We start from the raw sequence: 18,639 nt of genomic DNA on the forward strand, positions 1-18,639 counted from the left end.
TACAACCAGTCAACATTCAAGAAGAGCAGAATGAACATACTAACCAGAGACAACCAGGCAACAACAACATTATTTACATGGCTGATGACAGGGACATAGCTATTAGAGATAATGCTATGTTAAGAGATCGAGTAAGAGCATGGTTAAATTCGTTACCATCTGATTCCATCACTACATGGAATGCGTTGGCTGATAAATTCTTAATGAAATATTTCCTACCGACAAAAAATGTAAAATTACGGAATGAGATTACTTCTTTCCATCAACTTAAAGATGAGAGTTTGTATGAGGCTTGGGAAAGAGTCAAAGAACTGCTCAGAAGGTGTCCTCATCATGGCATTTTTTGTTGCATTCAATTGGAAACTTTCTACAATGGGTTGAATCGGAGTACAAGATTGATGGTGGATGCTTCAGCAAATAGAGCTTTGTTACCCAAATCTTACACTGAAGTTTATGAAATTCTGGAGAGAATTGCCAACAATAATTATCAGTGGTCATCAACCAGGCAACCAATAACAAGAGGAGCAGCAAGGGTACATAACATAGATGTAATTACAGCTTTATCAACACAAGTAACCTCATTGACTAACATGGTAAAAGCCATGACATCTACTCCAGCAGCAGTAAAGCAAGTTGCTGAACTTTCTTGTGTATACTGTGGTGAAGAACATGACTTTGATAGTTGTCCTGGAAATCCAGCATCAGTAAACTATGTGGGTAATTTCAATCGACAACCTCAAAACAACCCATATTCAAATACTTACAACCCTGGATGGAAGCAACACCTAAATTTTTCATGGAGCATTCAGAATCGAAATGCTCCAGCATTGAATGGACAAAATATGAATACTCAACCACCTGGTTTTCATCAGCATAGTCAAGGGAAAAAACATATCAGTCAAGATCCAATTACTTCACTAGAAGCACTGATTAAGGAATACATTGCAAAGAAAGAAGCAATTGTGCAGAGTCAAGTTGTATCCTTGAGGAACCTGAATAACCAAATGGGACAACTTGCCACAGCAATGAATAGCAGAACTCAAGGAAGCTAGCAATGAATAGCAGAATTCAATGAAGCTTACCTAGCAACACAGAAGACCCTAGAAGAGAGGGCAAAGAACACTGCAAAGTAATTAATTTAAGATCTGGAAAGAATGTGGATATCCCTGTTAATGTGACTAAAAAGGGGCTGGAACTTAATTCCTCACAAAAACCACCTCAAGATGGAAGCATGTTACAACAACCCAGCCATCAAGACACTAGTGACAGAGACCAAGCTGCAGCAACTATGGAAGGAACTCAACCAGTACATGCTAAAAAAGAAGTTGCAACACTAGTAGCCACAGCCTACAACAAACCAAATAAACAGAGTTTGGCACCTCCTGAAGTTACCCAGCAATTTAGGCATCCACCCCATTTCCCACAGAGATTCCAGAAGCAAAAACATGACAGGCAGTTCAGCAAATTCCTGGAAGTGCTGAAACAATTACATATCAACATACATTTTATGGAAGCTTTAGAGAAAATGCCTAATTATATGAAATTTCTAAAAGATATATTAGCACGAAAGAGAAGGCTAAGAGAATTTGAAACTGTTGCTTTAACATAGGAAAGAAATCATATGCTCCAAAGTAAGATTCATATAAAATTGAAGGATCTAGGAAGTTTTACAATACCATGTTCCATTGGAACTAGTTACACTGGCAGAGCACTTTATGACTTGGGAGCTAGTATTAATCTAATGCCATTGTCTGAATTTAAGCAGTTGGGAGTAGGGGAATGCAGGCCAACCACAGTCACTCTACAATTAGCTGACAGATCTCATGCATATCCTGAAAGAAAAATTGAGGATGTACTGGTGAAGGTTGACAAATTCATCTTTCCAGTGGACTTCATTGTACTAGACTTTGAGGCTAATAAAGAGGTACCCATTATACTTAGAAGACCTTTCCTAGCAATTGGGAAAACTCTGATAGATGTGCAGAAAGGAGAGCTCACCATGAGAATGAATGATCAGCAAGTCACATTTAATGTATTAGAGGCTATGAAGAACCCTAATGAGTTAGAAGATTGCAATTTCTTAAGTGTTGTGGATTTTGTTATAGCAGATAGAATCGATAGATGCTGCAGTAAGGAGATCAACAAAGTTACCACCTTTGAAGGCTTTGAAGAAGATGTTGCAGCAAACCAGATAGATTAAATGGAAGGAAAGCAAGCTGATAGACATAACAGATTTCTTGACCATCTGAATCTTTCAGACAAGGAAGTAAAAACAACTTTACCATCTATTGAATCACCTCCTAGTCTTGAATTAAAATTGTTACCCTCACATTTAAATATGTTTATCTTGGTCAAAACAACACACCCTTTGTAATCATTTCCTCTACTTTGGATGCAGGTCAAGAACAGAGTCTAGTAGATATGCTCGGGAGATGCAGAAGAGCAATTGGATAGACCATGGCAGACATCAAAGGGATAAGCCCATCAATATGCATGCATAAAATTCTATTAGAAGACTGCTACAGCAATTCAGTAGAGCAACAAAGAAGGTTAAACCCTATTATGAAAGAAGTGGTGAAAAAGAAAATCATCAAATGGTTGGATGCTGGAATCATATATCCAATATCAGACAGTTCATGGGTGAGCCCAGTCCAATGTGTTCCAAAAAAAGGAGGGATAACAGTGATAGCAAATAAAAATAATGAACTTATTCCTACAAGGACAATGACTGGATGAAGAGTATGTATGGATTATAGGAAGTTTAACAAAGCCACAAGAAATGATCACTTCCCACTCCCATTCATAGATCATATATTGGACAGACTTGCTAGAAAACAGTACTATTATTTTTTAGATGGGTATTCAGTCTACAACCAAATTGCTATAACTTCAGGGGATCAGGAGAATACTACATTTACATGTCCTTATGGAACATTTGCTTTCAGAAGAATGCCCTTTGGTTTGTGCAATGCTCCAGCAACTTTTCAGAGATGTATGGTGTCTATCTTTTCTGATATGGTAGAGCAAACTTTAGAAGTTTTCATGGATGACTTCTTAGTTTTTGGAGAGATATACAATGATTGTTTACACAACTTGGAAGAAGTTCTTAAAATATGTAAGATGACAAACTTAGTACTCAATTGGGAAAAGTGTCATTTCATGGTGCAAGAAGGCATAGTGTTGGGTCATAAGGTGTCCAAGAATAACATTGAGGTAGACAAAGCCAAGATAGAAGTAATAGATAAACTGCCACCTCCCACTTCAATAAAGGGTATTAGGAGTTTTTTGGGTCATATTGGATTTTATAGAAGATTCATTAAGAATTTTTCCAGGGTAGCTAAACTATTATGCTCACTGCTGGAACATGACAAGTCTTTTCACTTTGACAAAGATTGTCTTCAAGCCTTTGGAGAATTAAAGAAATCTCTGATAATTGCACCAGTGGTTGTATCACCAGATTAGACTCTACCATTTGAACTGATGTGTGATGCCAGTGACCATTCTATTGGAGCAGTATTAGGGTAGAGAAGGGATAAGTTTTTTCACTCCATATACTATGCAAGTAAAACTCTTACTCAAACTCAAATTAATTACACTACTCCAAAGAAAGAATTGCTAGCAATAGTATTTGCTTTTGATAAATTCAAAGCTTACTTGGTGGGTACTAAAGTAACTGTATACACAGACCATACAGCCATCAAGTACTTAATTTCAAAGAAGGATGTCAAACCAAGATTAATCAGATGGATCTTATTACTTCAGGAGTTTGATTTGGAAATTAAAGATAGAAAGGGGACTGAGAATAAAGTAGCAAACCACCTGTCGAGGCTGGAAGCAGACACAAGTACATTGACAAGAAAGGACATCACTAAAACTTTTCCTGATGAACAGCTGTTGGTAGTACAACAAGCATAGATGATGCAGCAATCAAGATCTCTATGGTATGCAGATTTTGCTAACTACTTAGTAAGTGGGTTGCTACCACCTGAGTTGAATTTTCAGGAGAAAAAGAAATTTCTTAATGATGTTAGAAGCTACCCGTAGGATGACCCATATTTATATAAGTTATGTGCAGATCAAGTAATACGAAGATGTGCTTCAGAGGGAGAAATTCCCCACATACTGGAGTCATGACATGCTGCAGCATATGAAGGATATTTTGGTGGTCACAGAACAGCTGCTAAAGTTCTGCAATCAGGTTATTACTGGCCTTCTATTTTTAAAAATGCTTATAAATTTGTTAAATGTTGTCACAGGTGTCAAAGGACAAGGAACATAATAAAAGACATAAATACCATTGACAAACATTCTGGAAGTGGAAGTTTTTGATGTATGGGGAATAGATTTCATGGGACCTTTTCCACCATCCTTTGAAAACTTTTATATCCTTGTTGCTGTGGATTATGTCTCCAAATGGGTAGAAGTTACAGTATTACCTACCAATGATGCTAAAACAGTGGTGGCTTTTCTTCAGAAGAACATTTTTTCCAAGTTTGGCACTCCTAGAGCAATTATTAATGATGAGGGTACTCATTTTTGCAATAAAGTATTTGTTGCAGCTACGGTAAAATATGGAGTCATGCATAAGGTAGCAACAACATATCACCCACAATCCAATGGTCAGGCAGAAGTGTCCAATAGAGAAATTAAGAAGATCTTAGAAAAAATGGTGAACCCATCAAGGAATGATTGGTCCTTACGGTTACATGACTCCCTATGGGCCTACAGAACAGCATACAAAACACCACTTGACATGTCTCCTTACCGAATTGTTTATGGGAAAGCTTGTCACTTACCACTAGAGCTAGAGCATAAAGCACATTGGGCACTGAAGCAATTAAATTGGGATATTCATGCTACAGCAGACCAAAGGAAGCTTAAACTTTGTGAGGTTGATGAATTACGGTTGTTCTCATATGAAAATGCAAGAATCTATAAAGAGAGGACAAAACACTGGCACGACAAGCATATCCACAACAGGAAATTTAGCCATAGTCAACTAATGCTGCTCCATAATACAAAACTAAGATTATTTCTAGGAAAACTAAAATCTCTATGGTCTGCACCTTTTAAATTGCTCAAAATTTATCCTCATGGGGCTATTGATCTTCTAGATCAACAAACAACAAACAGGTCAAGAATTTAAAATTAATGGACACAGGGTAAAGCATTATATACACCCAGCGGCAAATTGTTCAAATGAGGTTCTACTCCTTAAAGAACCAAGCTATTGAGCAGTGAAAGAAGGTCAGGCTGAAGAACTTTAAATCAAGCGCTCAATGGGAGGCAACCCATTGTGGTGGCAGCCACTTCAAACCAAGCTTGATCCACTATGGTTTGGTTGAAGGCTCTTTCTTTCTTTTATTTTATTTAATTTTGTTATTTCAATTCTAGCTATTTAGTTTCATCCTTTCACATGATTGAGCTCTTTACTTTTGATATCATTTTATAATTTTATTTTTAATTATTTTTTTCTTTCTTTTCGAATTAGTTTTAGTTTTTTATGGAAGTATGTGTGACAAATGAATTTCATATTAACAAGTGAGGCTGTATGGTGACAGAGTGTAGAGGCAAGCCACGTGTCAAAGGCTATTGGAGTGGAGTATGTAACCGTTGCTAGAGCAAACAATTGGGTACTGCAGCAACCAATATTACCATTACAGTAACTTAAAAATTAGAGCCTCTCGCTTACCGTTGGAGATAAATCATAACAGATGGATGCATGGATTTGGATAGTAATTGAGGAAGAACAAATCTCCGAAATTAATGCATTAATTTCTCATGCCTATTTTTGGATATACTCATTATATTCAAAATATTTTCTTTCCTAATTTATCTTTCTTTATCGGATTTATCTTCATTTAAAATCAACTATAAAAGGGAGTTACTGTGCGTAGTGACCTACGGCACTATGTCATCTCTCCTTCCCAAGCACGACTCTAATAATTCTTACCACCATCTTCTCATTTTACTCTCAGGCATATTACCTTCAAATTGTTACTACTACAGCAATGCCAAGGTATAAGAGAACAATCAACCACCTCAAAGATCATTCACGCTTCCAGAGTTACCACGTAGAAGAAAAATAAATAGAATTCATCGAGCCGCGTAAGATTCTGGAAGAAAAAGGGTTTCAATTTCTAGAGCAACTCACCAGAATTGTGCAAATAGTACACAATGCTGCAGCAAAGCGTGGGTGGCTAGAGTTTTGCAACCACCCTAGAGATCATGTGCTGCCAGTAGTCAAGGAATTTTACGCCAATTTGGTAAGCCCTGGTCAGCACAACTTTGGGTAAGAAACACACTTATTCTATTAGACTCTCGAGTCATAAATACTTTTTATAATTTACTTGCCGAAATTAATTGTGAGTATGCTAAGTTGCTAGACAAATTGACCCCGAAAAGATGGAATACCATATTCACAACTCTTACAGTAGATGGGGCATCGTGGGCTAATGAGGAAGGGCATGTAATTAATAGAATAGATTTAAAACCCATTGCTAAGGTATGGGTGAAATTTTTGAAATCCAGACTTATGCCAACCACCCATACCACTACTATTTCACATGAAAGGTTGGTTTTGTTATATGTTATTGTTCGAGGGCTTCCCATAGATGTGGGAAGCATTATCGAGAAAGAAATTCGAGATTGTGCCATAAAGAAACACAAAGCTACTGCCTTGTTATTTCCTTCCCTCATCACCAGCATCTGTGTAGTATCAGGTGTTCGTCTTGATGCAAAGGATGAACATGTCAAGAATAATGGTGCCCTCACTGCACGCACCATTGAGAGAATTGCTGGTGAGAGTGCTGGAGCAATAACTGAACCAGCTGCTATAACAGGGGCAAGACGAGCTATTGGTTTAGAACAGACAATTCAGGCACTAAGCACCAGTATAACTCAATGTGCTGAGGCTCAACAGAGGGAGAACGATCGGTTTTGGAGTTATCTACAGCACCTGGACAACCAATTACACCAATTTGCTCTTTACATAAAAAACACCCACCGAAATTTCCCTGATTCATTGCTCCAGCAGTACAATTTTGACACCACCACCGAGACTCCAGCAGAAGTCAGTGAAGAAGCCACTGACATAAATGAACCAGAAGTAAAAGTTGCAGCAGACCCACAAGCAGAGGCTGACTCAGAAGATGTTGAACCTTATGATCAACCTGAGGAAAAAGATGACAAGTCTGCGACTGACATCTCACCCACCGAGGCAGAAGAAGTTCTGAGAAAACACGTGAGGAACCCCCAGTCAAGATCTCTTCCAAAACCAGAAAAAGGCACATCATCTAAGAAGAGGAAGAGAATAAACCTGAAGAGGAGCCCCTCATTCCAGTCCTTTTAAGAAATGGTAAGGGAAAAATAGCAACCCCTCCTGCCTCCGAAGATGAAGCTGAGCAAGTCGATGTAGAGCTGTAAGCTGCAGCCACCAGAGTCACGCGTACACCCACAGAAGCCCAGCAGCTACTGGACATCATTGCTGTCATCACAGCTGAGGGACAGGCAGCTAATGCACCGACCCCAACTCCTCCACAACCCACTCCTCGAAAACTTGTTCGTCCTAGTCCGAGAGAATCCAGCAAAAGAAATAGTAGCACTTCTGGAGGCACTGCAACAGCAGCCTCGACAGAACCAAAAAAGACCAGAGCAGTGTCAACCAAACAAGCTGCCCTAGCCGCAATTCCTCCCACCAGCCCAGTGAAGAAAAAGCCAAAGACGTTGTCAGCTACCTCCCCACTGGCTTTCCCAAAGGATAAGCTGCACAGTGCATCCAAGAAGCACGGATGTCATCCCACCATGTTGCAGCAATACTTAAACCACAGGGGAGTATCCCCTTCTTGCTAATCAATTTATTTTATTCTGAAAAACTTTTCTTTCATTATCTTTTCAATTTATGTGGTATTTTCTAATGTTCTCCTTCATGGCCTTGTCAAATTGTGTGACTTTGCTATGTGTACTTGTGAGGACACAGCACCTTTTCAGTTTGGGGGGGATGTATATCTGGGTGCTTTGGATATGTGTTTATGTATGTGTTGTGTGAAGCTCTGATATCTAATATTTGTGTATGAATTTGAAATCCTAATGAAGATAAATTGAGTGTTAATGGGTGATTATAAGAATGCTGAGTAGAGCCAGTAATAGATGGAGAGTGAAATTATGTCCGTACACTTAAACTTTGGTGGAGTTTCATGAGACTATTGTAGCAGAGCCAAAATAATAGAAAAGATCTTACGTTTGGGGGAGAAAAATTTTGATTGATTGTGCTTGCTATGAAATAAATTTTGCTCCAATGGCTCAAGTTGCTGAGTAACCAGAGCTGAGTATGTACCCCATATGCAGAGTTGCGTTCAAAGGCAACAAGAGTTATGAGTAGTGTTGTAGCAATTATGTTAAAAAAAAGTGAGACAATAATACAAGAAAATCATCTTCCTAGGATATTGAGTAGCCAGGTCTGTTCATGAGCCCCATATTCAGCCTTGAGTAAAAGATATCTCTAGATAAGATTATGTTACAAATATTGCTACAGCAACTCTGATTTGTGCATGGTTTGAGTAATTGGGTGTCATCATTACAATTGATTGACATTCATATGAAAAATAAATGTTACAGTGAGGAGGTTGAATACTCTCAAGTTTCATTCTTAAAATTAGCACAGTTTGAGTATGTTTGATTTATGCTACCCCATATATGAATAAAATTATGTTACTGCTGAACTGCATGCAATCTCTTGGTAATGTTATAGCATCTCTAGAATTCAATCAAAGTAACACACACACACTGTGGACAGAAGGAAACTTAAGTCTATAACTGATTTACTATGGTCATTTTGCATGATTGGGATTATGATTTGAAGGTGGAAGAATCCTTACAAATTTGATAGAAGAGCTAAAGATGTGTGTTGCATGATTGTTTGCGTGAAGTGTTAATATGTTGTCATTACTTCAGGACAAGTAAAGGTTTAAGTTTGGGAGTGTGATAACTCTATGAAATGAGAGTTATTACATCAATGCTAGACTTAAATCAAGATCACTTAGAGAGTAAATGAGGTGTTTTTATTATATTTTGGTTATATTTTGCATAAAAAATCATTTTAGTGAGTCTTAATAAGTTTTGCTTGAATTAAAGTAATTTGTACTCAAAACATGTGCCTAATTGTAAGTTTTCAGAAGTTTATAATTCATGAAGGGATGCTGAGATATTAGATTAGCAAGAGAAGGAAAGAATATGGCCACAAAAGAAGTAAAGCACAATCAGGAACAGTACAGTGTTCTAGCTGTTGTTAGAGCAACCATTGATGTAGCAATCCTGGAGCACTGAGGGAGAAAACTTAGCACGGGTCAGCTGCAGAATTGCGATCTGCAGTTTCCTATTTGAACTCGTGCACGCCCGAGGCTTTTGTGTACCCTAGGTTTTTAGTATAAAAAGGGGCGCACACCGCACTAAAACGGCGGCAAGGGAATTATCATAAAACACATTAGAGAGAAAAATAAGAAGAAGATCATAATTGAAGAGGACGGCTTCAGCAGCATTGAAAAATCCCGCAGAGTTATTTGGATTTACTTTTGTTGTTCTCAACTTATACCTTCTTCTTTCTTTGACTGATCTAATGTATCCCGTGAACAATATATTGATGTTTTTTTTTCTCTTTCAGAATATGAACTAGATTTGCTTGTAATTGAGTGACAAACAATCTAATGGGTTCTTGACTGTTCTTATGAGTTGTTATGTCCTTGTTGTAGCATTTTACTTTAGTAGTTATTATTATTATAATTGTTATTTCGGTTGACCATCCATTTAATAGTTCAAGTTAAGATAGAGCCGCAAAATGACATGTCTTAGCGGATATTATTAGAGTAATACTTTATCTTAATTTAAGTTTCCTGGATTAAGTTATCTTGAATCTCAAAAAGGCTATACTTGAAGTTAAGATTTGTGACACACTAGACATAGGTACTCACCTTGTAGGGTGGAGAGACTAAAGGGTCATAAGGCCATGCCATAGGTAGAATAGCAACTAGTCATTGCTAATATACTTAAGGGTGTGAGAGTTCCAATACGCGACAGCTGAGGATGCAGATTAATTATACACAGTACTGTAGCAATTTCCGTAACAACTGGTGTTAATTTGATGAAAAGCAGTCAGCCCATAAAGAGAGTTTGATCATTCAACTACCATATTCTCAATTGAATCTTAGACACATTTAATTTAGTTTATTTCGTTATTGCATTGTTTTATTCTATTTTCTCATAATTATCAATTTCGATGGAACCTACTTTACATTTGTTAACTTTGGATTTGAGTTAGATTGCACTATTGTAATTGCTGTAGCATTTCTAGTGACATCAATCCATGTGGAGATGATCTTGAATATTCATCATTTTATTACTTGTTGTGTACACTGCACGTTGGCATCAATAGCAATTGATTATAAAAATTTATCAACACCTATAATATCATTCTAGGTAGGTTATTTTTAGCAACCACCAAAGTAGTGGTATCTATGCATTATCTCGCCATGAGGATTTCAACAGCCAAGGATGTTATCACCGTCAAAAGAAACTAGCAAGTAGCTCAGGGTTGCTATGCTGCAAGCTCAAAATGAGCTATTAGATTGCTTCTGATGCTTAATTGAAGAGATACCTCACAAGGAGAAAGCTATCGCCACATGGATAAAGTTTGCCTAACTAAAGGAACAGTCACCGAATGACAATGAATGGAACGTTGAAAACCTTCACCATTAAATACTGTAGGAAAATAAAAAGGGATTTTGCCAATGAAAATTGATTTAGTATGTACCACAATACCTGAGGCACCCACTTCTAAGAAGTTAGTTTTGGCACTAGTTATTTCAGCAAAAAAGCTCAACTTGTGTTTCGAAACTTACATTATTACAGTTATTGCCTCGCTTGTTTGTAACTCTCTTAAGTTGAACGAGTTCAATATTGTCTTCAAGCCTCACCCGACCATCAAAACTCAAGCTATTGTCGATTTTTTGACCAAATGCGCCAGTGACTCTATAGATGAGGGAATCATAAAGGCCCGATAAACGCAACAACCGCAGAAGAAAAAGAACAAGCATGGGAAATTTGTATTAATGGCTCTTCCAATTCACATAAAGTAATGTAGGAGTAATCATTATCGACCTTGATAAAAAGAAGTTATGCTACACGAAAGGGTACTTCAGGAAGGCTAAAGAGTTGGTGTCTTAATTCAATGAAATTCAAGTGAAAAAAAGTGTCGAGGATGGAGAATTGTGAAGCATATAATCTGGCCAAGATGGCCTCCTTTTGTGCAACCTAATTAGCTTATCCTGTCATGACAAAATGATAATGAGGCACCTATGGAACACCGCCATGCTAAAGAGATACTACTAGTAAAGGGATAGCACTTTACCTCTTTGTGTTTACTTTATCTGTTTTCTCTAGTTCTTATATACTTGTAATATGTGGTAGGCTTTAACGAGAACCCAATATACCCTGCAGTGGTCAGTGGTACTCTTCAATTCCCTAATTCTTTAATGACAAGATTAAAAGATCTCAAGTTCTTTCTCTTTAGGATAACAATGCTGAATCATATAATGATCCATGCTTTCGTTATCGATGAATGCATTTTCTTTTCAAAATGTGATGATGTGTGTTATTCTAATCACTTTTCAATTATGAAATGTGGATAAATATTTTGAAATGTTGTTTAGTTTGAGGATAATCGCCATTAGTTTACCTCCATATCTATTTGTTGTGCAATGTTTATTATCACACAACATAGTGTCAAGAGATCGCCTTATTGTAGACTAAGTTGGGTACCTGACATGTCCTTATCATGACGATCTACTTAAAGTCTGAGCCAACAAAAAGAACATAAAAGAAATCATAAGCAGCTTTTCAAGAGCAATTACGAAAATGTAGCTACTTGAACAAAGAGAGGGAAGGTCTAAGAAGACCTGAGGGCAAAACAAGCAATCGTACCCTAGCATCATGAGGTTCTATTAAGGTAAGCATGTGCCCACGCCTCCATTCTCTTACTTGTAGAAATTAAAGGATAAATAAATAAAAAATAAATGATATTTATGAGAGTTGAATGTCTAAAAGAAAAGAGATAAGAGAGCAGATATTTTTTTAATTATCTATCTCGCAAATATTAATTTAAAGCATATGGCAAAATATCAAATTTTTTACCTTTTTACCCAAAAAAAAAGGCCATAAAGGTTCTAAAAAAACATTTTAAAAGAGCAAAAAATGAATTTACTGCCCATTATTGTTTTGTTAATGGTAAATTTTCATTTTTATTCAATTTGTCATGATGATGCTTTGATTATGAATTATTGTTGAAGTTCTCCATAATCTTTGTTAAGATATGCCTTAAGCATGTCCAAGAGAATTGTCATACATCTGAAGAGGTAAAGTTCCTTAACCTTAAAAGAAGGAACAGCCTCGTAGAATGCAAGTCAGCAGGCACCTCGGGTACCCTATATCTAGAAAATGTTCCTTTTATGCAGTGAAGGGTACCTAAGAGTCTCCAAGATACTTGTTTAGCTGAAAGTCTAGATACAAATATACAGATAATGAAGCTAATTGCACATTAAATAAAGCTTACAATTAAAGTTTAAGTATAAACAAAGGCAAGATTATCGAAATAGTCTGCCGTAAGAGAATAGTTAAGGTACACCAGATGGGAAAAACATAGCATGAAAGTAGAAAATTAAGTTCAAGCACAGAATTCAAAAGAGTGCCACCAAGCAAAAGATTGCATTAGTGTGGTCACATAGTAGATAGATCATCCCCCAATCATCTTTCTAAATAAGGGTAGAAGTTGCAGAAGTATAAGGTTCAGTGGTAGGAACATTTGATAGGAGCATTGCCTGGGGTAAGTTAGGTACACTAAATAACTTCTATGGACTATTGACTGGGGCATATAATATTCCATGTTGTCCTTGATCGTTGCCATGATAGCTGATTTATCCAACCACTTCTCCACCTTAGATACCGCCAGTTCGATTTCTATACTCTAAACTTTAGTAATTAGGCGGGTTCAACCTACAACTCCTTATGATCTTTGGCCACACGATCTTTCTCATCGAATAAATTATTAAGACACCCTTTCAAAGCTTGGCTTTCCTGAGCAAGCTTCTCTTCATGGGACTTACAACTTTGGATTCACCTTTCAATTTCTCAACCTCCAACTAAGCGTTAGAAATACTATTAAGTTTTTAAAAATATTGACTCGAGTAAAAATCTGCCTGCAGCTAATAAGAAGTACCTTAGTAAATGCACAAGAAAAAAAAGGGAGCAAATGAGAAAAAGAGCTAACATCGAAAAAACATTCACATCCTAATAGGCTTTAAATACCTGACTATATCGTTTACTCGAGCTCATCCATCTTTGTCACTTAAGAGATGTTCTTAGTAGTATAGTGAACATATCTAGCCAGATATAAGACTTTTTTGTTCTCCACTGAATCGAGCTCTCTTTCAATGAAATCTCTAGGCAGAGAGAAAAAGGTCCCAATTTTCCTTTTGCGGGTAGTAAGGTTCCCTTAAAACTGCCCGTTTTTTACCTGGGTCCACTGCGCGAACACTTTTACTAAGTAAGCGAGGAAGTAATGTTAAGTTTTGGGGTAGCCTAGTTCATAACCTAGGAAGTGAGAAAGCCTGGTGCTTTTCGTACAAGGAGTAATACCCAAGCCACCAAGGGAGTCGCTACTCATTTGGTTGAAAAAAAAATCATAGTCATTTTAGAGAGGATCCATAGATGTCAAACACCATGCATAAAGGGAAAAGGTTGGTCGCATAAATACAGGATTCTACGGGTAGAAAGAAAATAGAAGGTATAAAATTCAGAAAATAAAAAAAAAATTAGAAAAATGAGGAATATCCCAAGAACAACCTCTATCCGTACATGGCTTATCCTCAGAAATAGATAAAGAGCTTCCATTAATCAACTAGCTTTTTCCAATCTAACCTAACTCAACATATCATCCCTCTTCATAAAGCTCGAATCCTTTCTTCAAAGTCATTCACGTCTGTTCTTATCTCTTAAACGTGACACTTTCCCTTGATCCATATGACATCTACAAGGTTGCGAGGAGTCCCAAGTGAGAAAAATAATTTAAATATAGAAAAATGAGATAAAAATAAAATAAAGGAAATGAGGCATATATTGTCTTCATCGAAGGAATTCTGAAACTTCACTTACTTGCCATCAGCTAGAGTACTCTACCCCCACTTACCACGACCTAGCAACAACCATATTTATAACCCTTTCTCAAGGTAGGATCCATTTCCATAAAGCTGTTGTGGGTGGTCCAGGTAAAGAACAGGCGATCAATAAACCCTGGGTTTTTGTAATTGATAAAACCCTTTCAGCTTTGTAATAGAAATATTTGTTCCAAATAGTTCTAACTGCAATACTTGAAGAGCAATTGTCCAGGAGCAACTTGCAAATGGTTAAACGTCAACATAAGAAAGGGTTAGAAGAGTATGTAGAGTCCTAAGTCGAAAAAGTCAATGTGAAGGGCTATCCCATTAGTTGTAAGACGCTCTAGGGCCTCATCTTTATGGGGTAACCTAAGAAGGATAAATGAGGTAATCTTATACTTAGCCCTAATGTGCTCAAGGTCTACCAAGAATATTTGTATCTGTCGACAAACAATTTTGAGAGAATACTAGAAAGCATCATGCATCTTTCTAAGTTGAAATATCACTAAGGTATTGTGAGAGGCATCAATATTTACCGAAGCTTCCATGCAATCTAATTGAGTTGGATGCACATCATCGCACGGGACTGGAATCATTATCAGGTTTACTACTGTTCTCATGTTGTGAAATTGTCCTGACCGATAATTTGCAACTGGATCGGAATAAGCTCAGAGGAATTCTCGAAGATTGCCAAAAATTCAGCTTATGGCAACTACCCATTGGAAAAAAAGTTCGAGTGGAAGTGTACTGCCTCTTAACTCTCTCATTTTAATGTAGAATATTTGATATGAGAAAAGGGGGAAAAAAATATAGGGAAAAAAATATACTTATACCGTAAAGCTTGGACAAATAGTATTTAGATCCTAAATTTTTAGTAGGGGACGCCAACACTCACTTTTGACTATAATACTCTTTATAGATAATAATTAAAATATTAACTTTTGAATTTTTTTAATAAATACAAATATAATTTACATGGTTTAATTTATTTAGTAGACAAATAATATTAGAGTACTTTTTAATATATAAAACAATTTTTTAAATTTAAATTATTATATTTATTGTAAAAATTTTAAATAAATATTTGGGTTGAATAGATCTTATAGTTAATAAAATATATCTTATATATTAATAACATTAAAATTATTTTATATAACATTAAAATAATTTAAATTTTTATATACTTATTTTAATATTATGTTTCTATTTATTATAAAATTTGGTTTAATATAATATAAGATTGTAAAGTATTAAAATATTTTTTTGATATTTACATCATTTTAAAATTTATGTGTAGTTACATTTATTTTAATTTTATATTTCTATTAATTATAAAACATTCCAGTCAATTTTTTTAGTTAATAGAGCCAAAGGTATTATAGTCAAAAGAGGGTATTGATGTCCTTTATTTAAAATTTGTGGGGTCAAGATGATCATTTCCCAAATTATAAAGGTGTAGATATTTTTTTTCCTATTTTATAAAGAATGAACTTTCAAAATGGCGACAGAGTGAACGTTAAAACCATATGGGATTACACTTAACAAAAATATTAACATAAATACGTTAAAAAACATATGGGGTTATCGTTATGTAAAAAAGTAATGAAAATTTTCTATTATTTGTTTTGGAATCCTTTGTTAAAACTCAAGAAAACTTTTAAGCCATAAATTTATTGTATTATGATATTATACTATTAAATCATTATTATACTATTAAATTATGTGACTAATAAAATATAGAATTGTGGATCACATCAGTACTCTAATTATACATTTTTATATCTTTCCTTATAATAATGATTTTTGTAGTACGTACAGATACATTAATTGTCCAGTACGCTATTTAACTAGGAATGAAATTCCACAGTGGTTTAGGTTTCAAATTGTGGGATCTTCTTCTTCTTCTTCTTCTATGAACTTGGAGATGGCACCAGCACCAGCAGATTGCTTCAGTGATAATAAAAACAAAGTACTCGACTTTCCTTTTAGCGCTATTGTAGCATTTGGGGACCATCATCTCAGAGAAATGACGTAGTGTAAATTGCTCTCTGAAGTCAAAATCAAACCATAACTCGGCAGGTGACTGAAATTAAATATTCATTTTGACAAGACGTTCCCATATTTTTTCTAATAAATGTAAATAATTTAACATGTTTAGTAGATTAATAATAATTCTTTAATATCTAAAATTTATTTTAACAAAATATGTATGTATTATAACGATTTAAATAAATCTTTAGATTAAATAGATTTTACAATTAATAAATATATCTCACTTATTAATAGTATTAAAATTATTTTACATAGTATTCCAAATACTTGAAATTTTTATAATGAAATACGTCTAATTGTTGGTAAAATATTAAAATAAATTTTAATTATTTCTATTGATTTTAAAATTTAGAGTGTTATATTAGCGTAAATTCTTGTTAATAGAGCCAAAAGGTTTTGGTGTTCCTAATTGAAAACATAGGGTCTGTATGACTATTTTTCTAAATCTTGGAGGTTAGCTGTCCTTTTCTTTAAATTATCGATTTTGAATCCATGTACATGTTGCTTCTTTTAATTTTTAATTTAGTAGTACTAGATGGCCGGTGTTCCTGGTACCGTAAATATATTATAGATGTGGGTTCTAACAATAGATTTTAGGATTTAAAGAGATTGGTGAGGTAGCAAGAAAAATAGTTGAGACTAATAAAGATAATTTGTATTCAATGACTTACCTATTCATGATATTAGTAATGATTTTACCAGTTGCCTCAACTACTATAGAAAAAGATTTCTCAGTCATGAATTTTATAAAAAAATCAACTGTTGAAATTTAATAGAAGATCAATGATTGAATGATAATCTAATTTTATACGTAAAAAGAAATTATATTATAGTGTTAAAACCATTATATTATAGTATTAAAACCAGGTTATCTTTATTAAATGAAAATATTTCAACACCTCAAGGACTGTTGTAAATTTATTAAATGAAAGGGCAAAACTACTTTGGAATAGGGTTTTGGTACCGTTTTTGTCTTTTTCAAGGTCAACTATAATGGAGTCCTGTAATTTGTTATAAAAATAAAAAAAGCTAAAAACTTTTAAATTTTCACATATTAGTCCTACACCTATAAATTTTCAGTTGTATTAATGCTTCTGAAAGCCACAATTTTCAGGACAAAAACTCAATTGAATTTATTTAAGTGTGCAATTAAATTTACTCCTTTTATTTTAGGACAAAAACTCAATCAAAAATACAAAACTCATTGCTCAGACAAACAAAAATGATTTTACAAATTCATAAACTAACACTTTATTATTATTAGTAAATTAAAATATTTTTACTACATAATTAAATAATTTAGTATGTTAATTAAATATTATGTTATAAAAAAATAATAAAACATTACCTACATAGAATATCAAATTAAATTTATTTTTGTATTTTATGTATTCCATCTACTTGACATATAAAATCTCTTGTTTGAAAAGAAAAAAATATATGAGTTTTGAACCCTACTCACATGGGTGAAAGGAAATTGGTTGCCGTGTTAAATTAAAAAAAATCATATTTATATTTAACATCAATTATGGTTAGTAAAAATATACATAGTTTAACTATGTAATAAATTAGTTAATTTATTAATTAATAAGTAAATTTATTAATTTAAATAGATATTAATAAATTTAAGAATAAGTCATTTAATTGAAAACCTAGTTCAATAGAGTAAAAAAAATTAAAATATTATGAACTTATATGTCATAATTATAAAACTTTTGATTTTTTTTTATTTTACATTAACAACAAGGGCTTTTAATGTTAATGGTCCAATAATCACATCTAACTATTATACAACTCTCATATTAAATCCAACGATAAATTTAAAAAAGACAAAAAAATGGGTACCAAATCCCATGGATATAGTAGGTGGACCCTGAATGAAAATATTTCAAATGGATTAGAAATTTAGTATTTATTATTTATTGAATTTTTTAAAATTATATCACTATGAATGGGTACCAAACCGACTGTGGCACAATTATAAAAGGCATTCACGTGGAACCGACATTTACCTGTTTCTGTTTTTCCATTCCCCACCCTCCTTTGGCCACCTTCGTTGGCATCTACTGTATTAGAAAATATGTGTGAAATGATAATATAGATATCTTGATCAGGCTACAGTGTAACTGTAGTACCGTGCTACAGTTACATCCAGCCGTTGGATGCACTTAAATTAGTGGGATCCATTAGCATCCAACGGTTGGATGTAATTGTGGCACGGTACCACAGTTGCAATACATATTTTTCCTAAATACCTAAAAAAAATTGGAAAATTACTTTATTTTTTTAGCGGCAATCAATTATTTGTTTCTTTCCGTTAAAAGTCAACAAAAGCTGCTTAATGGAAACAAAAATGAGATGAAATAAAATTATCACCAAACTTCAC

At 34.6% G+C, this 18,639-nt stretch overlaps 1 non-coding gene across 1 annotated transcript; it reads right to left on the bottom strand.

Annotated features, from left to right (window-relative positions):
- Positions 1-232: 232 nt before the first annotated feature.
- LOC112100629 lies at positions 233-340 on the bottom strand. The gene has a single exon (XR_002906996.1). It is a non-coding gene; the product is annotated as a small nucleolar RNA R71 (small nucleolar RNA).
- Positions 341-18,639: the final 18,299 nt, after the last annotated feature.

This window comes from Citrus clementina, unplaced genomic scaffold (genome assembly GCF_000493195.1).
Source record: "Citrus clementina cultivar Clemenules unplaced genomic scaffold, Citrus_clementina_v1.0 scaffold_3, whole genome shotgun sequence".
NCBI lineage: Eukaryota > Viridiplantae > Streptophyta > Magnoliopsida > Sapindales > Rutaceae > Citrus > Citrus x clementina.